Source organism: Mus caroli, chromosome 14 (assembly GCF_900094665.2).
Source record: "Mus caroli chromosome 14, CAROLI_EIJ_v1.1, whole genome shotgun sequence".
NCBI lineage: Eukaryota > Metazoa > Chordata > Mammalia > Rodentia > Muridae > Mus > Mus caroli.
The window spans coordinates 61,950,144-61,974,342 of record NC_034583.1 but is presented as its reverse complement, the minus strand read 5'-3'; the positions used below and the strand labels follow the sequence as shown (position 1 = coordinate 61,974,342).

Sequence of the window (24,199 nt, the reverse complement as noted above, 5' to 3'; positions counted from 1 at the left end):
AAAAAAAAAAAAACCCTGTTTGCAAGGGACCAGGGAGATAGCTTAGTCAGTAACATGCTTGTCTTGCAAGCATGAGACTTGAGTTCAATCCATAGAACTCACATTAAAAACAAGCTGGGTGTGGTGGGATGTACTTGCTATCCCAGGGATGATGGGATAAAGGCAACAATTTTATCCAGCTGTGAACCCAACAAGACCAGTCTGCCAGGCAAGATGTACCCATTGTGTTATTGTAATAGTGGTGCTGTTGTTATGTGAGTAACCAACCACTCTGAGTTTGGATCTGAGGCCTATTCCACAGGAAATAATTTGTGCCTGCCTACTGTAAACCTAGTCAAAAGACAATGGTTTGGAAGTCACAGACCTGAGAAGGCAACCAACTGAACACTGTTTTTGGCTAAAATGAGAGCATTGAGCTGCCTTCTAAGTACTTAGTTTATACTCACAGACAAACGCTACTGTCAGACTTAATCAGCCAACTTTCTCTTTCCAGTGAATGGTGCTGAATGCAGTGGCTGCAACAAGATGCTAAGAATGAGTGACAGATGAGTGACCTAAACAAGACATTTATACCACTCATTTAGGCTCAAGGAAAGCTATGAAAGAGAGGGAAGAAAGGATACAAGAGCTGGGAGATCGGTAGAAATATAGCCCTTACAATCATGAACACAGAGCTGTGGAGTCCTAGATTGGCTATACACACGATTTGGGCTGTTATCAGCCAGGAGTGGGTGGAGGAGGATCTCGGGGATCCTATCCCTCACTCCTGGACTATTTGCTACTGATAGATGCAGGGAGAGGGGGAGCCTTCAGTTGTGTACCCACCAGTGACCCTACCAGGCACCAATGGATAGTTTTAATTTCGTGGTCACATCGATGGGTCACACAACAAACGTCACACACCTGGAAAAGAGACAGGTTGGGAGAAGAAGGGATTGATAGGGGTTGAGGGACAGGAACCAGAATGCGTACAATAAATAAATAAACAAACAAACTGAGAAAGGACAAATTCAGGCACACTGGCACTCACTTGTAATCCCAATGCTCAGGAGATGGAGAAAACAGAGGCTCACTGATCAGCCAACCTAGCTAATGAGTAAGCCCTAGCCAGTGAGAGACCATTTCTCAAAAGAACAAACAAGGGCTGCTGAGACGGCGCAGCAGGTAAAGGGGTTGGCCACCAAATGTGACAACCTATGTTTGATCCCCAGAACCTATAAAGTGGAAGAAAATTGCCAGCTCCCAAAAGTTGTCCTCTGACTTCCACACATAATGCCATGGCACAAACATGCTCATATTCATATACACACAGAGACACACACATTTACATATACATGCATACACATATTTACATATACATACACATACAAACATACATATACACACATACACACACATATATACACATACAGATACATACACACACATATATATACAGACATATATATATACACATACATACACACATATATACATACATACACATACACACATATATACACATACATATATACACACACATATATACACATACATATACATACATACACACACATATATATACATGCATACACACCTATATATACACATATATACACATACACACATATATATGCACATATACACATATATACACATAAATATATACACATACATACACATATATGCATGCACACACATATATACACATACACACAACACACACATATATATTATTAAACACATATGTTTATATATAAACCTGTAAAAAAAATATATATATATATGTAATAAACCCTGTGTTAAACACACACATATACATATATGGTAAATGGCTCCTGAGGAATAAATCTCAAGGCCCAATGTGCACATGTGCACTCACATGAACACACATATACACACATATGCACATATATCATACACACACATATACATCACATCATATTACATCACATGCACACATTTGATCTGTAGTCTTTCAAAATCAATGAATGTGGAAGCCAAGGACATAAAGGTCTGACTACGCTTGCCAGATGGAGAGTTATGGTGATGGCTCAGAAATAGCATACAGTGGGCTGAGGACTTTGGGTTATATAATCCAATGTTCTACATTCATACAGACTGTTCCTGACACTTCATTTACCCACTAATTGAGTTTTATTAGCCCGACTGCATGAGCAGTCAAATAAGAACTGGGAAGGGAAAGTTTCTTGGCCCAAGAGACCAGAACCCACATCGCCTGTCGCCCTGCCCAGTACCTTAACCACTAAACCACAACTGCCACTCCAAGACCTTATTAATAGCCATTTCTCTCCCCAGTCAGAGGCTGGACATGGCTTGCCAGGTTAATAATTTGTTTATTAGGTGTCTAATGAATTACTTGTTAATTGCTAACTTGATGAACAGCCAGCAGTCCCCATCTGCCTGCAAAGGCAGCAACAAATAACCGCAGAAGGGCCAGCCAAGCCCCAGCGACTGCACAGCAGTAGAGGGTGGCTGCTCCCTAGAATGGAAGTATGTCGTTGAGTCTCCTGGTGCATGGCCAAGTGTCCTAGGGTGGGCATTTTCCAGGAAGCCACCGCTTACTGGGCTTACACTGCCTTGAAACCTGAGTCCCCCTGGTCCTCTGACCCTCTCTTCACCAGCTCTGCCCCTTCCATGGTCTTTGGCTTATATTTTCCCTAAGCTTCCATTTGAAGTCAAGACTACTCTATGCAAAAGTCAACTTGTATTACACGTGGACACATAATTAGGGGCCATCCTCTTTTATTATGGTACTAATCCCAGCCCCACATCTAGAAGGAAGCCGCTGTCTTCCCTGGACTCCAGGCTTCCTGAGAACAGAAAACACATCATTCTGTATGTCCTTGACTCTGCTGTGTCCTAAATAGTTACTAGAAGGGCAAAGGAGACGTTCATACTTTCCCATATATCTATATTAGTCTACCCAAACTGCCAAAACAAAATAATACCACAAACTGCAAGGTTTAAACAATAAGCATTTATTTTCTTGAACTTTTGGAGACTAGAAGTCTAAGATTCAGGTGTGGGTAGAGTTGGTTTTTCTTTAGATCTCTCGCCATGGCTTTTTGATGCCATCCTCTCCATATCCATACGTGCTCCATAGTAGTAGTAGTAGTAGTAGTAGTCGTCGTCATCGTCATTGTCGTCATCGTCGTCGTTGTCGTTGTCATCTCACCGTTGTTATTGTTATTGTTGCTTGAAGGACAGTCTCACTGTGTAATTCAAGCTGGTCTGGAACTTAGAATGTAAGCAGAGAGTGACCTCCAACTCTTGATCCCCTGTTGTGTGAAATATTAAAAATCACCCCTGACTCTGTCTCCTGGCATGCGTCAGCACGCCTAGTGTCACAGGCTCCTTCTCTATGTATGTGTAGCCCCAGTATCTCTTGATATGTCCAAAATTCCTGCTCTTGTGGGGACAACGGCCACACTGAATTAGTGGCCCACCTGTAACTCTAGTTTTGTTCTCATTGCCATTCAGTCACATCTTTAAAGATTTTATCTTCAAGTACAGCCAGCCAAAGCCCGACTTGTCCAGGTGCATGTGAGTTACATAATTCAGTCTGTCGTGAGACTCTTACCCTATACTGCCAGTTTCAGTGCTAGGCTCATTTCTCGCTCTGAAAGTGACTGGCATTCTGTGTTCTTCATGGGAAGGTCCAAATTTTGTGGTCTGGATTTCCAGTCTTAGTAAATAAACTGAAAACCCATGGTGGGGTATTTAAGAAAAAGCCTCTGGGTCATGTCTATTCCAAATCCTAATGGCCCTGGGTATTTTAGAAATCACTTCTCAATTGTGCTGAAGCTTGCTGCTGATTCCATGCATTTGCATAGCAACTCAACTGAGCAGATCCTTCTAGCTCTGCTGGGGAGGGGAAAAGTTGGCATCTTTATGCCCATCTTAGGAACTAAGAATTGAAGCAAGAAGGGATGAGTCAAGTTCCTCAAGTCAAACCGAGCCTGGTCAGTGGCGTTCACCCCCGAGACTCCTTCGATCCCCTGTAGAAGAGACTCAGACATTTTAATCATCAGCATACAAGAGCCTAGCCCAGGGCCAGGTAGAGAGGTCATAGGCAGAAGAAACTGGACACTGCTGATAACAGAAAATGAAGGAAAGCTTTCACCAAGAGCTGCTAAGAGTCACAATTGACCACCCCCCACCAGTCAGCCACCCAAAGCCCTAGGAGGCAACACTTCAGGCCTTGTAGCTAGGCAGCTTTGGGGTCGGAGAGTCCCATAGGCCTGCTCTTCAGTTAGAGCCCCAAAGGTCAAGGTTAAGTTGGAAATGAGTTTGGGAATCTTCCTGTTATCGCTTCCACACGGCTATGAGTGACAATAAGAAAAACGTGCTTAGAGTACAATTGTGGATGATTTCATATATAGTATTTATTTTTATCTCTTTCTATCACAGGTATTTTTAGAAGCGCCTCAAATGCATTGTGGAATGAAGCCGTGTATGAATTTTAAAAAGGCACTATCTTTCTTCCCCCTCAGAGAAATGCTTCAGAGTAGTTAAGAAAGACATTATACCCATTTGGCAGATGAGTGAGAGGACACAGGGAGGGGTCAGTACTTCTCCAACACTATTCAGGGATGCTCAGTGTACTCTTTCCTCTTCATTCCCAGATTTGGAGAATAGAGGAACCCCTGAAGACCTGGACCAGGAGAGATACCTTCAAGGTCTGGAAGAGAAGAAAACAGGCTCTATCTGTACATGTACTTCTTTGGGAAGACACCAAGTTTTGGAACAATTTGTTCCTGAACAATTTCAGGTGACACACAATCCCCCAGTTCCACCCAGGTCCTACGACCAGGATTGGTACCTATATGCTAACATACTTGTTTAGACTTCAATAGCTTCTGAGTTTGTAGCCCATTAGACAGGAAGTGCAGTATAGCAGCAACTTCCTTCAGAAGTCAAGAAGCATAGGGGTATGGGGAGCCAGAGCCCCACAATGGACTTTCATGCACCCCCTCAATCAGCAGCAGCACCTTGTCCCACTGGATGGAGGCTGGTGCCCTCAACCTCTAGTTGGTACTACCCCTAACTCCTCAGCACAATTGGATCCCATGTGCTACTCTGACTGACCCAGCTCTGACACAGAGTCTGAAGTAGACTATAGATGTTAACCCTAGCTTCATACCCATTCATCTCAACAAAGAGAATTCTGTGGCCCAACTATCCACACTGACTGTGCCACTGCTGTCTCACCTCTGCATTCTTCTGTGATGAGCACAGCTACCCCAAAGCAAAACCCATACCAACTCCATCCATAACACTCTGGACTTTGAGTGTGGAAATGTCCCTCAACACACAATCCATTTCTATTCCCACAACAGGTATCTACCCAGGTCCTACGAGTAGGGTATGGTCAGCCTGCCTTTTTTTTTTTTTTACTTCTCCCTCTAATTGAAGAATGAGCGTCACATGATCCTCTAGCAAGTCCCTCCTTTCCCCTGGCAGAATACTTTCTGGGCATTCGCTGCCAGGAGACATCAAAATATACCAGCACATGATACCAACTCCTTGGTATTCTAAGCATTCATAAAAGCTGGGTCTTGGGACAATAGGACCCAGCAGGTCTCAGCTAGAACTAAGAGAAATGGAAGTGTCAAAGGAGCTGTCACATGGACACAGTCTCAGCATGATTGAAACAAGAGCTCAAGCCCAGGAGAGTGCAACTCCAGATTGGATGGTGGGCTCACCATGGAGGGCAGCAGGGTAACCTGGATGTCAGCTGTAGAATATGAACCTTCAGGGACTCTGTAGTAAAGACAATAGGCAGGGAGAGAGGGGTCTTGGAGAGATAGGCCAATGGTTAAAGCACTTGCCACACAAGTGTAAGAACTGGAGTTTGGATCTTCAGAACCCAAGGAAATGTCAGGTTGGTGTTAATTTCAGTGTTCAGGAGACAGAAACAAGTGAGTAAGCTTAAGTAAGCTGCCTAGCTACACAGGGCATAAGCTCTAGGTCAAGTGAGAGACTCTACCTCAAGGAACAAAGTGGAAAGAGAAGTTCATGAAGGAAGAGTCCCAACGTCAGCCTGGGACATCCACACTCATATACACATGTGCACACAGGTACACACACACATATAGATGCATCCACAGGCACACACACACACATAGGTACATCCACAGGCACACACACATAGGTGCATCCCCACACACAACATTTGATAAAAAATAGACAGGGTGAAGACCCCCCAGAATGTGGTGAGGGGTACATATGTGAGATTCTAGCCCCAGGCCAGAGCTAGGGCACCCAGGAGAAGCCCCTCCTCTGGTCCTCTAGCCAAAGAGCCCTGAGAGAAGAGAAACTGGAAAGCAGGCTGGCCCACAGCCAGGACATTAGGGGTGGGCCTCCTCTCCATCACCTGCAGAACTTTGCACTTCAGTTGCCTCCAGGAAGCGTACTTCCTAGTTGTATTCATTTGGCAAACAGGCCTATAGATGCTCCTTCCCAGGGCTCAGGAAAGAAGGGAAACAACAGTCTGCAGATAGAAGCCCACATCCGGCTGCATCAGAGCATAGGCAGGCACCATTCAGTCATTCATTCATTCACTTATGGCCAGTGAAGGCACAACTGGCAGCATCTCTCTATACTTTCTTCTGCCGAACAGAAGCAGAAGCAAGGCCTGGCCTCCTTTGGGGAGACTTCCTGGCTGGCTTACCTCAGCCCATACAGCAGAAAGAGACTGAGACTTACAGGAACTGCTTGCCGGGACACTGAACCCTCCTGGGCTCCCAAGCCTAGCACTGAGCTTTGTCTTAATCACTCTTAGAGAAGACCTGCAAAGTTTGCCCAGACAGAATCAACCACTCCTAGGAATCACCCTCAAAGCACCTCTTTTAAAACCACCAGAAGCCCAAGAATGTCTTCTACCTGCCTGGCACCTTCCAGTCTGTTTGGAAAACAACCCTTGTCTCTTTACATTGCTGTTTCCTGATGACATTGTTTTGGGTTTAGGATGGAGGTGGTGTCTTAGGAATTTTTTTTTGAAGAGTAGATAATTTCTTGAATATATTTTTTATTTATCTTTTTTCTTGGATTTTTTTCTTCATTCGCATTTCAAATGTTTTCCCCTTTCCAGGTCTCCCCTTTGGAAACCCCCTAACACATCCCCTCTCCCCCTGCCTCTATGAGGGTGCTCCCACACACACACACTCCCATCCTCCCACCCTGGCATTCCCCTACACTGGGGCATTAAACACCCTCAGGCCTGAGGGCCTCTCCTCCCCTGATGTCCAACAAGTCCATCCTCTGTCACATATGTGGCCAGCGCCATGGGTCCCTCCCTGTGTACTCTTTGGTTGGTGGTCCAGTCCCCAGGAAATCTAGGGGGTCTGGCCTGTTGACACTATTGCTCCCTCCATGGGGCTGCAAACCCCTCAGCTCCTTCAAATCCTTCTCCAACTCTTCCATCAGGGACATCCCCCCCCACCCCCCAACCCCGAGCTCAGTCCAGTGGTTGGCTGCGAGCTTCCTCCTCTGTATTTGTCAGGCTCTGGCAGAGCCTGTCAGGAGACAGCCAGATCAGGCTTCCCAACAAGCACTTCCCGGCATCCACAATAATGTCCGGGTTTGGTGGCTGTATATGGGATGGATCCCCAGGGGGGGTAGTCTCTGGATGGCCTTTACTTCAGTCTCTGCTCCACACTTTGTCTCCATGTTTCCTCCTGTGAGTATTTTGTTCCCACTTCTAAGAAGCCCTGAAGCATCCACAGTTTCTTCCTTCTTCTTAGGCTTCAGATGGTCTGTGAATTGAATCTTGAGTATTCTGAACATTTGGGCTAATATCCACTTATCAGTGAGTGTATACCATGTTTGTTCCTTTGTGACTGAGTCATCTCACTCAGGATGATATTCTTAAGTTCCATCCACTTGCCTGCAAATTTCATGAAGTCATTGTTCTTAATGGCTGAGGAATATATTCTATTGTATAAATGTACCACATTTTCTGTATCCATTCCTCTGTTGAGGGATATCTGGGTTGCTTCCAGCTTCTGGCTATTATAAGTACGGCTGCTATGACCATAGTGGAGCATGTGTCCTTATTACATGTTGGAGCATCTTCTGGGTATATGCCCAGGAGTGGTATATAGCTGGGTCCTCAGGTAGTACTATGCCCAATTTTCTGAGGAACCACCAAACTGATTTCCAGAGTGGTTGTACCAGCTTGCAATCCCACAAGCAATGGAGGAGTGTTCCTCTTTCTCCACATCCTCACCACCATCTGCAGTCCCCTGAGTTTTTCGTCTTAGCCATTCTGACTGGTGTGAGGTGAAATCTCAGTGTTGTTTTGATTTGCATTTCCCTGATGACTAAGGATGTAGAACATTTCTTTGGGAGTTTCTGGGCCCTTCAAGTTTCCTCAGTTGAGAATTCTCTGATCTCCATTTTTAATAGGGTTATTTGGTTCTCTGGAGTCTACCTTCTTGAGTTCTTTGTATATATTGGATACTAGCCCTCTATTGGATGTAGGATTGGTAAAGATCCCAATCTGTTGGTGGCCGTTTTGTCCTATTGACAGTGTCCCTTGCCTTACAGAAGCTTTGCAATTTTATGAGGTTCCATTGGTCGGTTCTTGATCTTAAAGCATAAACCATTGGTGTTCTGTTCAGGAACTTTTCCTCTGTGCCCATGTACTTGAGACTTTTCCTCCACTGTCTCTTCTATTAGATTCAGTGTATCTGCTTTTATATGAAGGTCCTTGATCCACTTGGACTTGAGCTTTGTACAGGGAAGGAAAAAATGGATCAATTTGCATTCTTCTACGTGCTGTCAGTTGAACCAGCACCATTTGTTGAAAATGCTATCTTTCTTCCACTGGATGGTTTTAGCTCCTTTGTAAAAAATCAAGTGGCTGTAGGTGTGTGGGTTCGTTTCTGGGTCTTCAATTCTATTCCATTGGTCTATTTGTCTGTCACTATACCAGTACCATGCAGTTTTTATCACTATTGCTCTGTAGTACAGCTCTAGGTCTGGGATGCTGACTCCCCCAGAAGTTCTTTTATTGTTGAGAATAGTTTTCCTTAGTTAGAATTGTTATTGCTGTGAAGAGAAACTCTTATAAACTCTTATAAAAGAAAACTTTGTTTTGTTGTTTTCTTGTTTTGTTTTGTTTTGTTTTTGTTTTTGTTTTTCGAGACAGGGTTTCTCTGTGTAGCCCTGGCTGTCCTAGAACTCACTCTGTAGACCAGGCTGGCCTCAAACTCAGAAATCCACCTACCTCTGCCTCCCGAGTGCTGGGATTAAAGGCGTGTAATTGGGGCTGGCTTACAGTTTCGGGGTTTAGCCCACTATTGTCTTGGCAGAAAACATAGTGAGGTGTAGGCAGACATGGTTGGAAAGGTTAGCTAAGAGTTCTTTGTTCAGATCCACCGGCAACAGAAAGTGAATGTCACAGTAGACAGAGCTTGAGCATTTGAGACCTCAAAGCCAGGCCCCCAATGGCGTTTCCTCCAACAAAGCCACACCTACTCCAACAAGGCCACGCCTCCTAATAGTGCCACTCCCTATGATCCTATGGGGGCCATTTTTATTCAAACCACTACAAGGGGCTTGAAGAGAGGTGTTTGTTTGTGTTAGGTCTCACTATAGCACTAGATACTTGGAATTCACTGTGTTCTGGCTGGCCTCCTACATGAAAACCTCAGTGTCCAGAATACTAGTAGTTACAAACATGGGCTACCATGCACAGCCCTCTCAGTGAACCTTCAGAGTCCTTAAATCCCAAGACCCCTTTTCACAATTCTTCAAATACTTAGGAGCTGGGGTCCCTGGATACAAACCTCCCCCTTCTCCAGATTCCAGACTGCACTGACAGCTAGTTTTCCCCAGAAGAGAATGGAAGTCTATTCTCATCTCCACACCACCCCCACAATCATTGCAAATAAGGGCTTAACTTTTTAAATTAAACATTAAAAACTATACAGATTCCCAAGTTGTAAAAATAATACAAAGTTGGGCTGGTGAGATGGCTCAGCAGATAAGAGCACTGACTGTTCTTCCAAAGGTCCTGAGTTCAAATCCCAGCAACCACATGGTGGCTCACAACCATCCATAATGAGATCTGATGCCCTCTTCTGGTGTGTCTGAAGACAGCTACAGTGTACTTACATATGATAAATAAATAAATCTAAAATAATAATAATACAAAGCAGTCTAGTGGACCCTTTGATCACATTCCTGGAATGTACAATGTACATAACTAAACTATAATATCAGAACCAGGAATTAGCAATGATACAGTGTATATGTGCCAGAGTACCAACCATGCACATTCATGCATCACTCTCCCTGTCTACTTCCTAGCCTGTTTTTTGTTTTGGTTTGGTTTGATTTGGTTTGGTTTTTTGGGTTTTTTGGTTTTTTTTTTTTTTTTTACCTCTGTCACTGCATTATTGACAGTCTCTGCCCCCATGGAACTTGTGGCCATCAAAAGTGATCTCACAGCCTGCGTGAGTCCAGGCTGTCTGGGACAGAGTAACACACAGTGTAGAGGGATCCTGCCTCACTTGGATGCAGTCACCCACATTCTCCAGTGCCACAACCCAGTCCTTGCCTGCCCATCTCGGGTCTGCCAGACCACCTGTCCCATTCAGATCCCTTGTCCCTTGCTGTCCTGTACCTAGACCTAATCTCCCAGCAATTCTGCACTACCAAAATTAGCCTGCTCTCTCTGCTGCCCCCACCAGGCAATCTACACTACAAACAGTCCAGCCATAGGATTTTAATTTGAAATTCTCCCAAGTCATACTTCCCCCGATAGTGTACCTACATAATTCATTTTTATTACCTAAATATAGGGCTTAATATTGGTCCCTGTTAAATTTCATCTTATTTGTTTCAGGCTTCATTTCAGCTTGTCAGGATGTTTTCAAACACTCAGCTATCTCTCTGGACTTCAATTATCCCTTCTAACTGTCATCTAAAAATTTAATAATCCTGCTCTCTGTGCCTCCATCCACGTCACAGATGAAATCAAGAAATTGAGTAGGGTCAGGGCAGAGAGCTACAAGGCCAGGGGCCCTTCTCAGCGGAGGAGATTGAGGTTTGAGGTGCAACCTTTAGAGAGAATTACTCTGTAGCTCTCTATCCACTCCAGCACGCTGCCAACTACGCTTCGGCTTCGCATTTTCACTTCTCTGCAAGGCTGCTGGGAGTAATTTATACACTGCCTGCTCATGGACAGGGAAACCCAGATAGGCTTTGTAAGCTTATAAAGGAGGTCTTCTGTCCTCTCATATCCAAGTCACAGTGGCTTTGGGTCCCCATGTTTCACTGATGACCTGATTCACAGATATTCTGAGGGATCCCTGGGGTTGTGCACCATTCCTCAATGCTACCTGACTCCTAGCCACAGAGAAAGCAGACACTTAGAGTCAACCTCACTGCTTGACTTTGTTATAGATTCCTGCTCAACTTGGGGTCAAAAAACTGGCTCCCAGGGGTGGGAAACTTTGGACATTAAGTCTGTCCAGGACCCAAATATTATATGTGCCTTTAATGGGATAGACATAGCTCTCTCCTCCCAACCCCCAGTCCCGTGACATTAGCCCTGGGTCACATTTCTCTCTGCCACCTTTCTAGTTGGTGCTAGAACCAACTCCCCTCCTCCCACTCTAAGCTACCTCACAGGGAGGACACAGCTCTTTCCTGCTATAAACCTCGGCCACAACCACTAATATGGTAGTAGCCCAGTGTAAGGATAGAGCCTACTTGCTAAACCCCCCCCTCTGCTCCCAACTAAATTTAGATTACAAATAGCAAAATAAGGGAAGGATGGCCCACAAGACCACCTGTGATCCTGCAGTGCACTGATAGCAGCCAGCGAGGGCTAAGTCTTCAGCTTCTACCCCCAGCAACCCCTGCAGAGTACAGGTTCCTGTCTCACTGATTTACCAATCAAGCAGCCATCAGAAGGAAGAAAAGGCCCTGGGTTGATCTGCTTTCTTCTAAGTAACTCGTGCTGGCTTCTAGCAATCATCTTTCTTTTCCAAGAACTCGCAAATCGTTCATTTTCAATCCTGTTTTGGCATTTCGCCAAGAATCCACATTGAAATTACTGCATAATTTACATTTGCAGAGTCAAAGAGGTAGCAGGCTATCTGGGCCAGTGGGTAGGTAAGGGGCTTATTAAGTAGCAGCCAGATACCCTAGTTTGCTTTTTGTTGCTGAGGTACAACACTGACAAAAAACACCTGGGGAGGAAGAGTTTATTTCCACTTACGGGTTCTGGTCCAGCATCCAGGGAAGCCAAGGCAGGAGCTCAAGTGGAAACCTGGAGGCAGGAACTCAAGCAGAGACCACAGAGAAACAGAATACTACTTACTGACTTACCCCAGGCTCTCACATTCAGATACCCTTGTTATACAGCCCAGGTCCTCCTGCCTATGGATACCTGTACCCACACTACCACCAATCATCAATCAAGAACCCTCAACAGTCATGTCCACAGGCCAACCTGATGGAGGCAAATTTTCAACTGAGGGTCTGTCTTCTGAGATGTATCAAGTTGACAATCAAGATAAGCCATCACACCAGACGTCTCTAGATCTTACCAGTGTGACCTGTCCCTCTTGCTTGAAGTCATACTCTCTCTGTCATACACACACACATACACACACACACACACACACACACACACACACACACTACACCCTATCGATTATGTAAGACCCCCGAAGCTGGGCGTCTGCTCAAGTCCTGGGATAAGCTGGCCAACACCCCAATGACTCGAGAGAAAACCATACCTGATGCAAAATGCAAGAGGTTTTATTATCAGCTAGCTGAGGACGAACCCCTCAACCCCTGCAGGGCAGGGGAGTTCGACCCCCTCCCAGCTGTAACAGTAGGGGGCTTTTAACAGCTAGCTGAGGAACTGGGAGGAGTTGGGAGGAGAGTTGGGAGGAGTTGGGAGGAGAGTTCTTCTCTCCTGGGTGTCCTTGGTGAAATTTACAAGGCAGGAGTAGGGAGTGAGTTCTTTCTGAATTTTTATCTCCGTGTCCTCAACACAGGAAGGCAGGCATTTCTGGTTGTAAAGTATAGAAACAAAAAGGCTTTTTGCTGGCTATAGAGAACAAAGAGCTTATTTCTGGCTGTATTTTTAGAGATCAGGGAAAACAAGCTTGGGGAACATCCAGGGGCTTTACCTTCTAGGGAGAAACACTCTAAGTCGGGGTCTCACAATTACAGTCAGACAACTTCCAAGCCCCCTCTAACATGGACACAAAGGTGACCAAAACCAACATCCTCAGTATTTTCCAATCTGCCTTCTTTGTGCCTCTTTCAAAATCAATCTTCCCTCCTTCTCCCTCCCTCTGCTCTCCCCACAGCCACAGTGGTAATAGACATCTCCACAGCTATGTAATTGTGACTGTGGCTAAGCAGTGAAGAGGAGCCTGGCACCAGGGAAGGTGCTCATGTAAGCTCAGAGCCATGCAGTGAACACACTCTGTCTGTCAGCATGGCCCTCCCTACATGGTGAGTTGATGGAGTGTTGACTGCTGGTTTCCTAGTGTCCTTGTCTGTGGCTGCAGTGAAGACACAACCCCTCAGGGAGAGATTCTAAGACTTAGACTTGAATCTTCTCAGAATTATAGTAATTAAAATTGAATAGAGCAGAACACCGGGGCCAGCCATCATTTCTAGGCTGGCAGCTGAGGAGGTCCAACTTCAAGGTCACTCTGTCCTACTATTAAGGTGCCTCCCTCTTTCCCTCCTTCTCCTCTTCTTCTCAGGACTTAGGCATCTGGGGACTCTTGTTTTCCCATTCACAAATGTGGAGTGCCCCACTCATTAGAGCCCCTTAGAAACATGAGGACTGGGGAACTCTAGTTCTTAGCATTTCAAGCTGAGTCTGGGAGGGGGCACAAGGAAGGTTTCATCCAGACTTGTGGGGACAACAGCAGCCCTGGGACTCAAATCCCATCCAGATCTATCTGTTAATCCCACGTATGAGAAAAACTGAGACTCCAGACAACATGAGACTGAACCTGCCTTTCAGCCCAAAAGTCCCAAGCCAGGATAGGAACTCAGTTCTCCTGTGGATGGGTTTGTTCCACTATAGCAGGGCCATTTACTGAAGCCAGGTATTGTGCTAAACATTTTACATAAACCATGTCTAATTTTCATAGCAATTGTCTAAGCAATCATTTTTGCAGTTTGGGTTGAGACAGTGGAGGGACTTGCCCCACATCAAGAACTGGCAATAAGGGAAAGCACCTATTCCAGCCATTGGGGCTGGGGTGGTTTGAATGAGAATGGCCCCCATGGCTCCTGTGTTTGAAGGTTTAGTCCCTAGTTTGTAGAACTGTTTAGGAAGAATTAGGACTTGTGACCTAGTTGTAGGAGGTGTGTTACTGGGAGTGGATTTTGAGGTTTCAAAAGCCCACACCAGGCCCAGTCATTCCCCCTCCTCCCCTCTACCTCCAATTTCCAGATAAGATGTAAGCTCTCAGCTAGTGCTCTAGCACTATGCCTGCCTGCCTGCCTGCCTTGGCTACTGTGTTATGTTCTCTCCCATGATGGTCATAGACTCACCCTCTGAAACTGTAAGCAAGCCCTCAATTAAATGTTTTCTTTTATAAGTTGCCTTGTTAGTGGTGTCTCTTCACAGCAATAGGAAAGTAAGATGGGTAGGTTCTTGAGCACATGTTACATTAGAGAAGCCCTTCAAGCCACTGGCAGGAAGGGCCCCAAGTGAGGCCTCTATCATTCCATTAAATTAAAGAGTATAATCCAGACAATGAAGACTGGGTTTTGCACAGCTATCAACGAACTTGGACCAAGAAGAAAAGGAACATTAAGTGCAATGCCTTGGGCTTAGCCTGCAAGGGGTCCTAAAAAAGCTGATGGAAGCATGGAGGACTTGGCTTTCACAGAATCTCGTGGTGAAGACAGTAAGACACATAAGCTTCTGCATTAGTTACTTTTCGGTTGCTGAGATAAAACACCATGACTAGAAGCATACCACTCCAGAGAGATAAGCATCCATAAAGGCAAAAAGGCACAGCAGCAGGCAGGCATGGTGGCCAGAGAAGGAAGCATACACCTGCAACCAGGAATAAACTGCAGATCGAGAGGATATGTTGGCTCTGTGCTGGTTAATTTTGTTTGGTTGGTTAGTTGGTTGGTCGGTTGGTTGGTCAGTTTGTCAATTTGCCACACACCAGAGTCATCTGGAAAGAGGTAACTCTGAGAATATGCCTCCATTAAATTGGCACTTTCTTAATAATTGTGAGAACAGCCCAGCCCACTGTGAGCAGTTCCACCCACAGGCAGGTTGTCCCGGGTTATATAAGAAAGCAAACTGAGCAAGCCACAGGGAGGAAGCCAGTAAGGAATGTTCTTCAGTGACCCCTGCTTCAGTTCCTGCCTTGAGTTCCTAACCCTGACTTCCCTTCCTGACAGATTGCATCTGTAAACAAAAATAAACTGTTTTCTCCCCAAGTTGCTTTCAGTCATGACAAGAACTCATCCAGAGTGATAGACTTCCTCCAGGCAGGTGGCACCTCCTGAAGCTCCCCAAATGCCACCACCAACTAGGGACAAAGATTCAAATGCCTAGGACTATCAGGAACACCTCTCATTCAAATCACAACTTCCCTTGAGTACTGGTGGCTCTTCATGTGAGAACAAAAGGAACCCAGATGCCCACTCCAGCCTCCTAATGTCTGCCCACCTTCTTCCCCCATCTTCTATCTGTGCTCTGGACCAAAGAGGGAATTGATCAGACTTGAGAGAAGAGCACTATAGTTCAAAGTTTATTGTCTCCTCCAAATTCATGTTGAGACTTATTTGCTCTGTAGTACTAGGGCTTTTGAAGACAGCATTTGGTCACAGGGCAGAGTCCTTGTGAGAATATAAGTGATTGGCTTGAGTGTGGGGGCTGGGGGGCATGGAGAGTACATGTTCTCATGCATACAGGTGCAGAACATGAAATGGTTGGAAGCTTTGGCAGAGGCCAATCAGAGGAAGGGAATATGGAGTATGAGAAGAAAATATGTACTTGTAGGAAAGACGTTACACAAATTGAGATTAGTGTTTCTAGGGTTTGGATATAATTTGAGTGTTCCCCTAAGGCCTATCTGTTCACTTTGTCCCCAGAGTAACAGTGTTGGGGGGTAGTGGGTCCTTAAAAAGGAGGAGCCTGCTTAAAGGAAGTTAGGACATCGGGTCCTTAAAAAGAATTAAGGTGGTTTTTATATGACCCCTTGGTATTCAAGAAAGAGTGGCTGTTTTAAGAAGTAGGCCTGCCTTTCTACTTTCTGCTTCCTAGTTTGAAATTGAGCCACTTGCTCCTGCACATGATCCAACCATGATATGAAACACAAAGCCAAATGGTCAGCCAAACCTTGAACTTGTAACCTGTAAAACTAAGCTAGGTAAACCTCTTTGCTTCGTAAGTATCTCGCCTTGAGTATTCCCTTATAGTAATAAAAAGCTGATCAACATAAGGCCAGCAGAGTTGTCCAGTTCCATAATGCTTTGCCATTGTGGAGTTGGGAATGGCACGCTCACATTTCCAGGGAGGAGGGGTGCCACTGTAATGGTTGCTCTTTCCATGTGGTGGAACAATTGCAGTGTCATCGCCAGCTGAGTTATGCTCTCTCTCTCATTGCTTTGCTCTGCAAAATGAGGGCGATAATAGGATGCGCCACACGGGATGCTTGTGAGAATTAAAAGAGATGGGAAGTACCTCTCAGAGTTTCTGGCAGGTAATCAGCACACAGTAAATGTTACAATTATAGTATTGTTTTTATTTCTGCTTGATGAAAATTTTTATTTTTACACTAGTGTAAAACAGAGAGAGCTATGAGTTAGAGCCCACGAATTTCATTGCTTAGCTCATGTCCTTCATACTGTTTTGTTATATTGGTGTTATTTAAATAAAAACGTGCCTTCTTAGGAAACATGGGAGAAACACATTCCCTAATGCACCCCAAACGGTGCTCACACCCATGCACAAGTTTCTAAGCCAATGTGGTCCTCACTACCTGCTGGTTATTTTGTATTTTGTTGTTGTGTTTTGCCGGGGTGGGGGGGGGGGTTTCTTTGTTTTTTTCAACTTGCCACAATCTAGATTCCGGTGGAAAGAGGGAACTTCAGCTGAGAAAAGACTTTCATAAGATTGGCCTCTAGACAAGTCTACAGGGCATTTCCTTGATGGGTGATTGACATAGGCAGGACTCTCACTGACTGTGGGTGGTCCCAGCCCCAGAAGGTGGGCCTGGGTTGTGTAAATAAACAAGCTGAGCCTGCTTTGGAGAGCAAACCAGTAAGCAGTGTTCAGTCTGAGCCTTCTGCCTCAGTTTCCGCCCCCCTGGCTCCTGACCTGACTTACCCTGATGATGTAATGTGCAAGCCATGTGAACACTCTCCTCCCCCACTTGATTTTGGTCATGGTGTTTATCACAGCAATAGAAATCCGAAGAGGACATCCCTCCTTCCATAGCCTGAGTTTATGGTGTGATTCCATTGTGATGGAAGGGGACATCCTTATAGCTCCTTCATTAGTTTCTGTGTGTACACACGTGTCCATGGGCGCTCATGCATTTAGAGGGTAGAAGGCATCCTTAGCTGCCATTCCTCAAGTGCCTTTGTCTCTTACTAGCTTAGAACTCACCAAGCAAGCTAAGCAGCCTGACCAGTGAGCTCCATCTTCCCACTGCTGGGATTACACATGCACAGCACCACATCTATTTATATATATATAAACACAGTACCGAGAATCGAACTTGGGTCCTCATGCTTAGTACTTTATCAACTGAGTCCCCAGTCCAGTATGACATTACATTTTAAAACACAGAAATAGAAGTCTGCGGGACTATACAAAGACCTACGTCCTAACTGTCCTGAAAGCCCTTGCTCCAACACTGAGCCTATCTGGCTAAGCAGCCTGTCAGCCTGTGTGTTTCCTGGAACACACAGTGGGTCCTCGGTCACGCGTCACTTCCCAATGCTGGCTACTGCATCTCTTCCATGCCTTGTGTTGGCAGGACCCTCAGCAGAGGCTGAGATGTTCAGAATCTTAAGGAGCTGGAAATTACAGTGAAGTATCACTTGCCAACAAGGATGCCTTCTGAGAAGTGTGACACTCAGCAATCTCATCCCTGTGGGAGCATCACCAAGTGTGCACACACAAACCCACATGGCCCAGGTCAATCTCTCTACGTGGCCTCTTGATGCAATCAAGACACAGTAAGCACAAGATGTGTGGGGCTGCTGCTGGCTTCATGCCATACACTATTTTTTACAGTAAACATTTTAAATAAGGAGTACACCACCAAATAGCTACAATGAAAAGAGGAGTGTGGTAAATGCACAAGCCAGCAGCATGACTACTTGTTAGCATGATCAAGCATCCTGAGTTGTTCATAATTGTGAGATGGTCTCAGTAGCAACGCATCTGTTGATGCAGCATTACCACCAACATGAGTGTAACAGACTGTGTGATAATACACAAGACAGGCGGGCTAGAGAGATGGCTCAGTGCTTAAAAACATTGACTGCTCTTCCAAAGGTCCTGAGTTCAAATCCCAGCAACCACATAGTGGCTCACAACCATCCGTAATGAGATCTGATGCCCTCTTCTGGAGTGTCTGAAGACAGCTACTATGTACTTACATATAATAAATAAATAAATCATTGGGCTGGAGCGAGCAGGGCTGGAGAAAGCAACCATCGAAAATGAGATCTGACACCCTCTTCTAGAGCGTCTGAAGACTGCCACAGTGTACTTACATATAATAAATAAATAAATCATTGGGCTGGAGCGAGCAGGGCTGGAGAAAGCAACCATCGAAAATGAGATCTGACACCCTCTTCTAGAGCGTCTGAAGACTGCCACAGTGTACTTACATATAATAAATGAATAAACCTTTAAAATAAATAAATTAATAAAAATAAAAATATATACAAGACAGGCGTGACCTGGTGAAGGAAATGTTCCAACCTTATATGCTCTCATAAGAGCATCTCTGTATGTGACTCATTGTTGGCCACAAGTCATTCCACGCATGCCTGTGTGTGCCAAGACCATAAGTTTGCCATTTTTATTACATTTCATTGGCAATGTGTGTAGCAGGTAAAGTCCTGAGTTAATGTGTAGAGTTTCACATGGGAACAGCCATGTCAAAGACCAATGACTCAGCCCCAAAGGAGTGGCAAAGCCTTCCTCAGGTGAGGCTCAGAGGGACAGCAAAGCCTTCCTCAGGTGAGACTCAGAGAGACTGCAAAGCCTTCCTCAGGGACAGCAAAGCCTTCCTCAGGTGTGACTGTTGACTGATGGTGTATAAAGAAAATGTCAGATGTAGCTTTCTCCCACCAGCAGAGTTAGAGACTAATGACTGCTCCCTTACAGAGACTCCTCACCAAGATTAGCTGAATCTGCCTCCTTGTTTAACCCTGGCTCCTTGTTTATCTGTATGCAATAATCCCACCTCCTTGTTCAGATGTAACAGCCCCGCCTCCTTGTTCAGGTGTATGTAATAGCCCCGCCTCCTTGTTCAGCTGTATAGAACAAACACACTGAACTCCCAAGCTGAGAGTTCTCCATCAAAGAGCCCAGTCCACCCAATCTCAGCTTTGCTTTGTCCCTGTGACTGTCTTTTCATAATCCCTTGCTGCTCCCAGTCAGTTTTCTGGGACCCAAGCTGTGCACTGATGTGGCAGCAGTGCATGTGTGGAAGGCAGAGGACGACTTGTGGAGTTGATTATTTCTTTCCATGATGTGGTTCCAAGGCTGAAACTCAGATCATCCGGCTTGGAAAAAGTGCCCTAGCCCACTGAGCCATCTCACAGGCCTGTGGCTACACCTTTAAAGAAGTGTGTGGCAGAGCAATGTTCCCATCATATATGGACTTCAGACCCAACACTGCCATTCTCACTTCTGCCCCTTCCTATACCCACCTCTGGTCACACACGAACCTCTCCCCTCTCTGGTCCCCTCTCCAGAGTCAGGCTGTTAGCAGTGCCACTGTTCTAGGGGGTCACTTGGGTGCATTCTGATTAGTCAGAGCCTACTCTATTCCAGACACACACGCTATTCTAGGTGTTATTTATTTCACATATCACCCCTGCTTATCTCTGTATTTCCCATGGCCCCTCATTTGGCTATTCCTACACAGAGACTCAAACATCTATGAATGTCCTCTAAAGCCTTGTTTACGGTCCTTTCTTCTACAATGACTTTTCTTTGTGGATCCAACCCCTTCCCCATTCTTCAGGATGTTGGTCAAGGGCTCTTTCCTCCTGGAAGCCTTTTACCATAGCCCACAGTATTTACCTGCATTTTCTAACTCCTTAAAGTCTTTAATGTCTGAATTGGCTCTTTATAAGCTGGAGGATATATCATTGGAGGATGTATATCACTGGAGGGTCATGTAAATCAATTCAATGGTTCATAACGAGCATTCTTTAACAAAACAAAGTACAAGATATCAGAATATATTGCCAGTGATAAATATTAATCGCAGCATGCCCATATTCATATATGTGTGTGTTGCATGCTAATACAGTGGAAAATACATTCATAGCTATGTATTTAAAAACAAAGGGTCTTGATGACCTCCACCCCAAACAGTACCATGAGCCTGTAGTCTGCTTAACTGCTCCACCAAAGGAAAGAAGCCAAAATGGAACTGCCGCTCCTGCCTGGATGAAGGAACAGAAAACAGTTACAGACCAGTGGGACTACCTACTGCTCAGCAGAGTACAGGAACAGTGAGTGGATCAGGGAGGTGACTTCTCTGCAGATCTATTGCAGGTTGCAAGAGATCACCCTGTGATAACGGAGCAATTGAACTCTTATACAATGTATTTTTCCTTTCCTATGACGTCCATGACGATCTGATAATGTTTTTAAAAAAAAAAAGCGCTTGTCCTTCATGCAAGGGCTTAGAAATCTAGCCTGCTTGCATCCTGTCACATGAACTGTGGCAGGAAAGAGAATTGTGGCAACTGCCCATGGTAACATATGTCACTCCGAACTCCTAGCCTCTAGTCAGATCTACTCATCTAAACCCTGCCTGCCAGAAGAGTAGCAAATTCAAGGGCTCAAGCTGGCATTTGGTCAGTGGCAACCAACTTCTGCAACACCACAAAGATTCCTAGCTCTCATAAACTCTGCAAACGTCTTTTCTTTCCAACCGCTTGAATGGGTGTTCGATAGTACTTTTGGGATCTGCTCTACAGAAGATACCATGCTGATCTTTGGAGATACAAAAGGGATAGAGATCCTATCTCAGTTGGTGGTCACACTATAAGCAGAGCCAAGCCAAAGATCAGTGTGCAGGACTTACGTGGGAGACACAAGGAACACCAGCCAGAAACAAGGACAAGGGTCCTAGAGATGTGCATTATCAAGCTATCTATCTCAGTGGCTGTCTGAAAGACATTCATTTCCATGGAGCATCTCTGGGGAACAAAATAAAGCATGACTAAAAATGGCCTCCACCACAGAGTTGAGGGGGCTGAAGTCTTTACCAGCCCACTCTCATTAGCATGGCTTGAACTCTTCCAGCACTGGCTAATGCTGGCAGAGGAAGCTTCCGGAAAATACACTCCAACAGACACAGAAATGCAAATCGTGACTGACATAGCTCCCAGGGGAAAGTTGGCAGTGAGAGGAAGGTCTGAGGGCAACAAGGGGAACTGATGGATTGTCCTCAGACAATCAGTTCTGGGTACCAGGCAGGAGAAGAAAGAGACCAACACCCAGGGACATGTCGTTCAAGGTAAGAACAGTGCAGCTGAGCTTGCAAGAGAGTGTTCATTTTGCTTTCTACGGAGCAGATGGAGCCTTGCTCCCTGGAAGATTCAAAGAAGTTCTCTAGGTACTCAAACTTGGGATGCATCCTGAAAGTCAGTCATTGCTTCCTGACTGCTAATAGACATAATCAGCATCAATAGATATACACGTGTGTGTGTGTGTGTGTGTGTGTGTGTGTGTGTCACATTCCTGCTGCCACAACCACCAGCTGTTTCCATTGACATGATGAACCCTAGTCACTAGGATAATGGGTCTCAACCTATGGGTTGTGACCCACTTGGGGGAGGTCAAATGACCTTTTCCCAGGGATCACATATCAGAGATCCTGTATTTCCAATATTCACATTATGATCCATAGCCATAGCAAAATTACAGTTATGAAGCAGCAACAAAAATAACTTCGTGCTGGGCATGGTGGCACACACCTTTAATCCCAGCACTTGGGAGGCAGAGGCAGGTGAATTACTGAGTTCAAGGCCAGCCTGGTCTACAGAGTGAGTTCCAGGACAGCTTGGGGTACCCAGAGAAACCCTGTCTCAAATTAATAATAATAATAATAATAATAATAATAATAATAATAACTTCATGATTGGTGGGGGATCGCCCCCATCATGAGGAACTGTATCAAAAGGTCTCAGAGATAGGATGGTTGAGAACCACTGCTCTAGGAACACAAGCCAGAATATGATCTTCCTTCTTTGGCCAGTCTGTGTGTTGTGAAAAAAAAAAATCTAGAGCCCCAGTATTTAGGAGGTAGAGACAGGAGGAGCAAAAGTTCAAGGCCAGTCTCAACTACATGGGGAGTTTAAGACTAGCCTAGGCTATGAGACCTTGCCTTGAAATCCAACAACATAAAAATCCCTCCTTAAACTGCTCCTTTCTGGTGTGTTATCACAGCTGTGAGAGAAGTAACTCATACAGTTGCTTAGGGTACAAGTGGTTCTCCAGGGCCAGCCTATGTCTGTCATAGAATCCTTATGCCCATTTGCCAGAGTGTCAGTTTTCTAGCCACTCAACCTAGCAGTGAACATGTATCTCCAACCTACGAGAACTAAGAGGGGACCTGCTTCTGGGGGGTTCTGGAGCAGCAATGATGGGTGGTTTCACCTTATCCCCTTCACCCTCCATGTGTTCCGTGTAGTTTTATAATGCACGCTACTGCCATAACCTCGGAGTCAACCGCTCCACCAGCCCACTTCCCAACGCCCTAGAATCCACAGATTAAGGACACACACTCAGATTGTCACTTTACAGCTTGCCTTTCGTGACACAATTACTGGACATAGATACCTCCCACCTGGAAATGTGTGCCCTTACCAAACCACCATCTCTGTCTCTCCTTCTGCCCCAAATTCAGGGGCTGTTCCAATCATCCCCTGCCAAACATCCTTGGCAACCCACCCACAGAGGCTGCCCTGAGATCTTACATGATTGCTACTCTCTTCTAGTTCCCAAGCATGACAGAAAAGTCCCTCTTCTTCCTTGCATCTGCCTTTTCCTCCTGGGACAGGAAGTCCCACCTATACCTTCTGCCTAGTAATTGGCTCCTGGCCTTTTTTATTGAAAAATCTAAGAACCAATTAGGGAACTAGACCTTAGTTTCAGCACCTCCCCTTACAACCATGCCTCCCTCTCCCTCTCCTCCCATCCCACTGCCACCCTCTTTTTTTTTTTTTTTTTTTTTTTTTTTTTTTTTTTTTTTTTTNGTAATTGGCTCCTGGCCTTTTTTATTGAAAAATCTAAGAACCAATTAGGGAACTAGACCTTAGTTTCAGCACCTCCCCTTACAACCATGCCTCCCCCCCCCCCCCCCCCCCCCCCCCCCCCCCCCCCCTTTTTTTTTTTTTTTTTTTTTTTTTTTTTTTTTTTTTGGTTCCTGCATTGGATGTAAAAGACCTCAAGTCAGGATAGCCATCTCACAACCATCACATAATGAGCACAAGGCTGAAAAGTCAATGTACTAACAGCAACCTACAAAGTATGTTTGAATTCTGACAAACATACTTCTGCCTTCTTATCACATAGGGCATGTAAAGTCCTCAGGTTTAAACTCTTGTTTGCTACAAGGGCTTATCCTTGAAGCTTAATGCAGTCCTAACCAACCCACGGGAAAGATTCCAGGCAGAAAGAGGTTTGCATGGTGCATCATGTCTGGCCCATGCCAGGTTCCACACAGGTGAGGGATGCCACATGCACTTCAGAGCAGAGGGAAAGGGGTTTCACAGGAAGTGAGGAACAGAGTCCGGAGGCAGTTCAGAGGAGAAGTTTCCGGGCTTTCAGCAATGAAGTTATATGATCCTATTCCCATTTAGAAAATAATTGTGTCAATCAGAGAAAGAAAAGGCTGGAAGACCCCACTGATGATATAGATAGTGTCTATTAAGTAGGGTCTCACACTATTTTGTAACATCGACATCA

At 45.2% G+C, this 24,199-nt stretch overlaps 1 long non-coding RNA gene across 1 annotated transcript; it reads right to left on the bottom strand.

Annotated features, from left to right (window-relative positions):
* Positions 1 to 2,968: 2,968 nt before the first annotated feature.
* LOC110308883 lies at positions 2,969 to 23,271 on the bottom strand. The gene is made up of 4 exons (XR_002379625.1): positions 23,209 to 23,271; positions 20,297 to 20,425; positions 4,533 to 4,684; positions 2,969 to 4,001 (listed from the first exon to the last, which is right to left on the bottom strand). It is a non-coding gene; the product is annotated as an uncharacterized LOC110308883 (long non-coding RNA).
* Between the last annotated feature and the right edge of the window lie 928 nt (positions 23,272 to 24,199).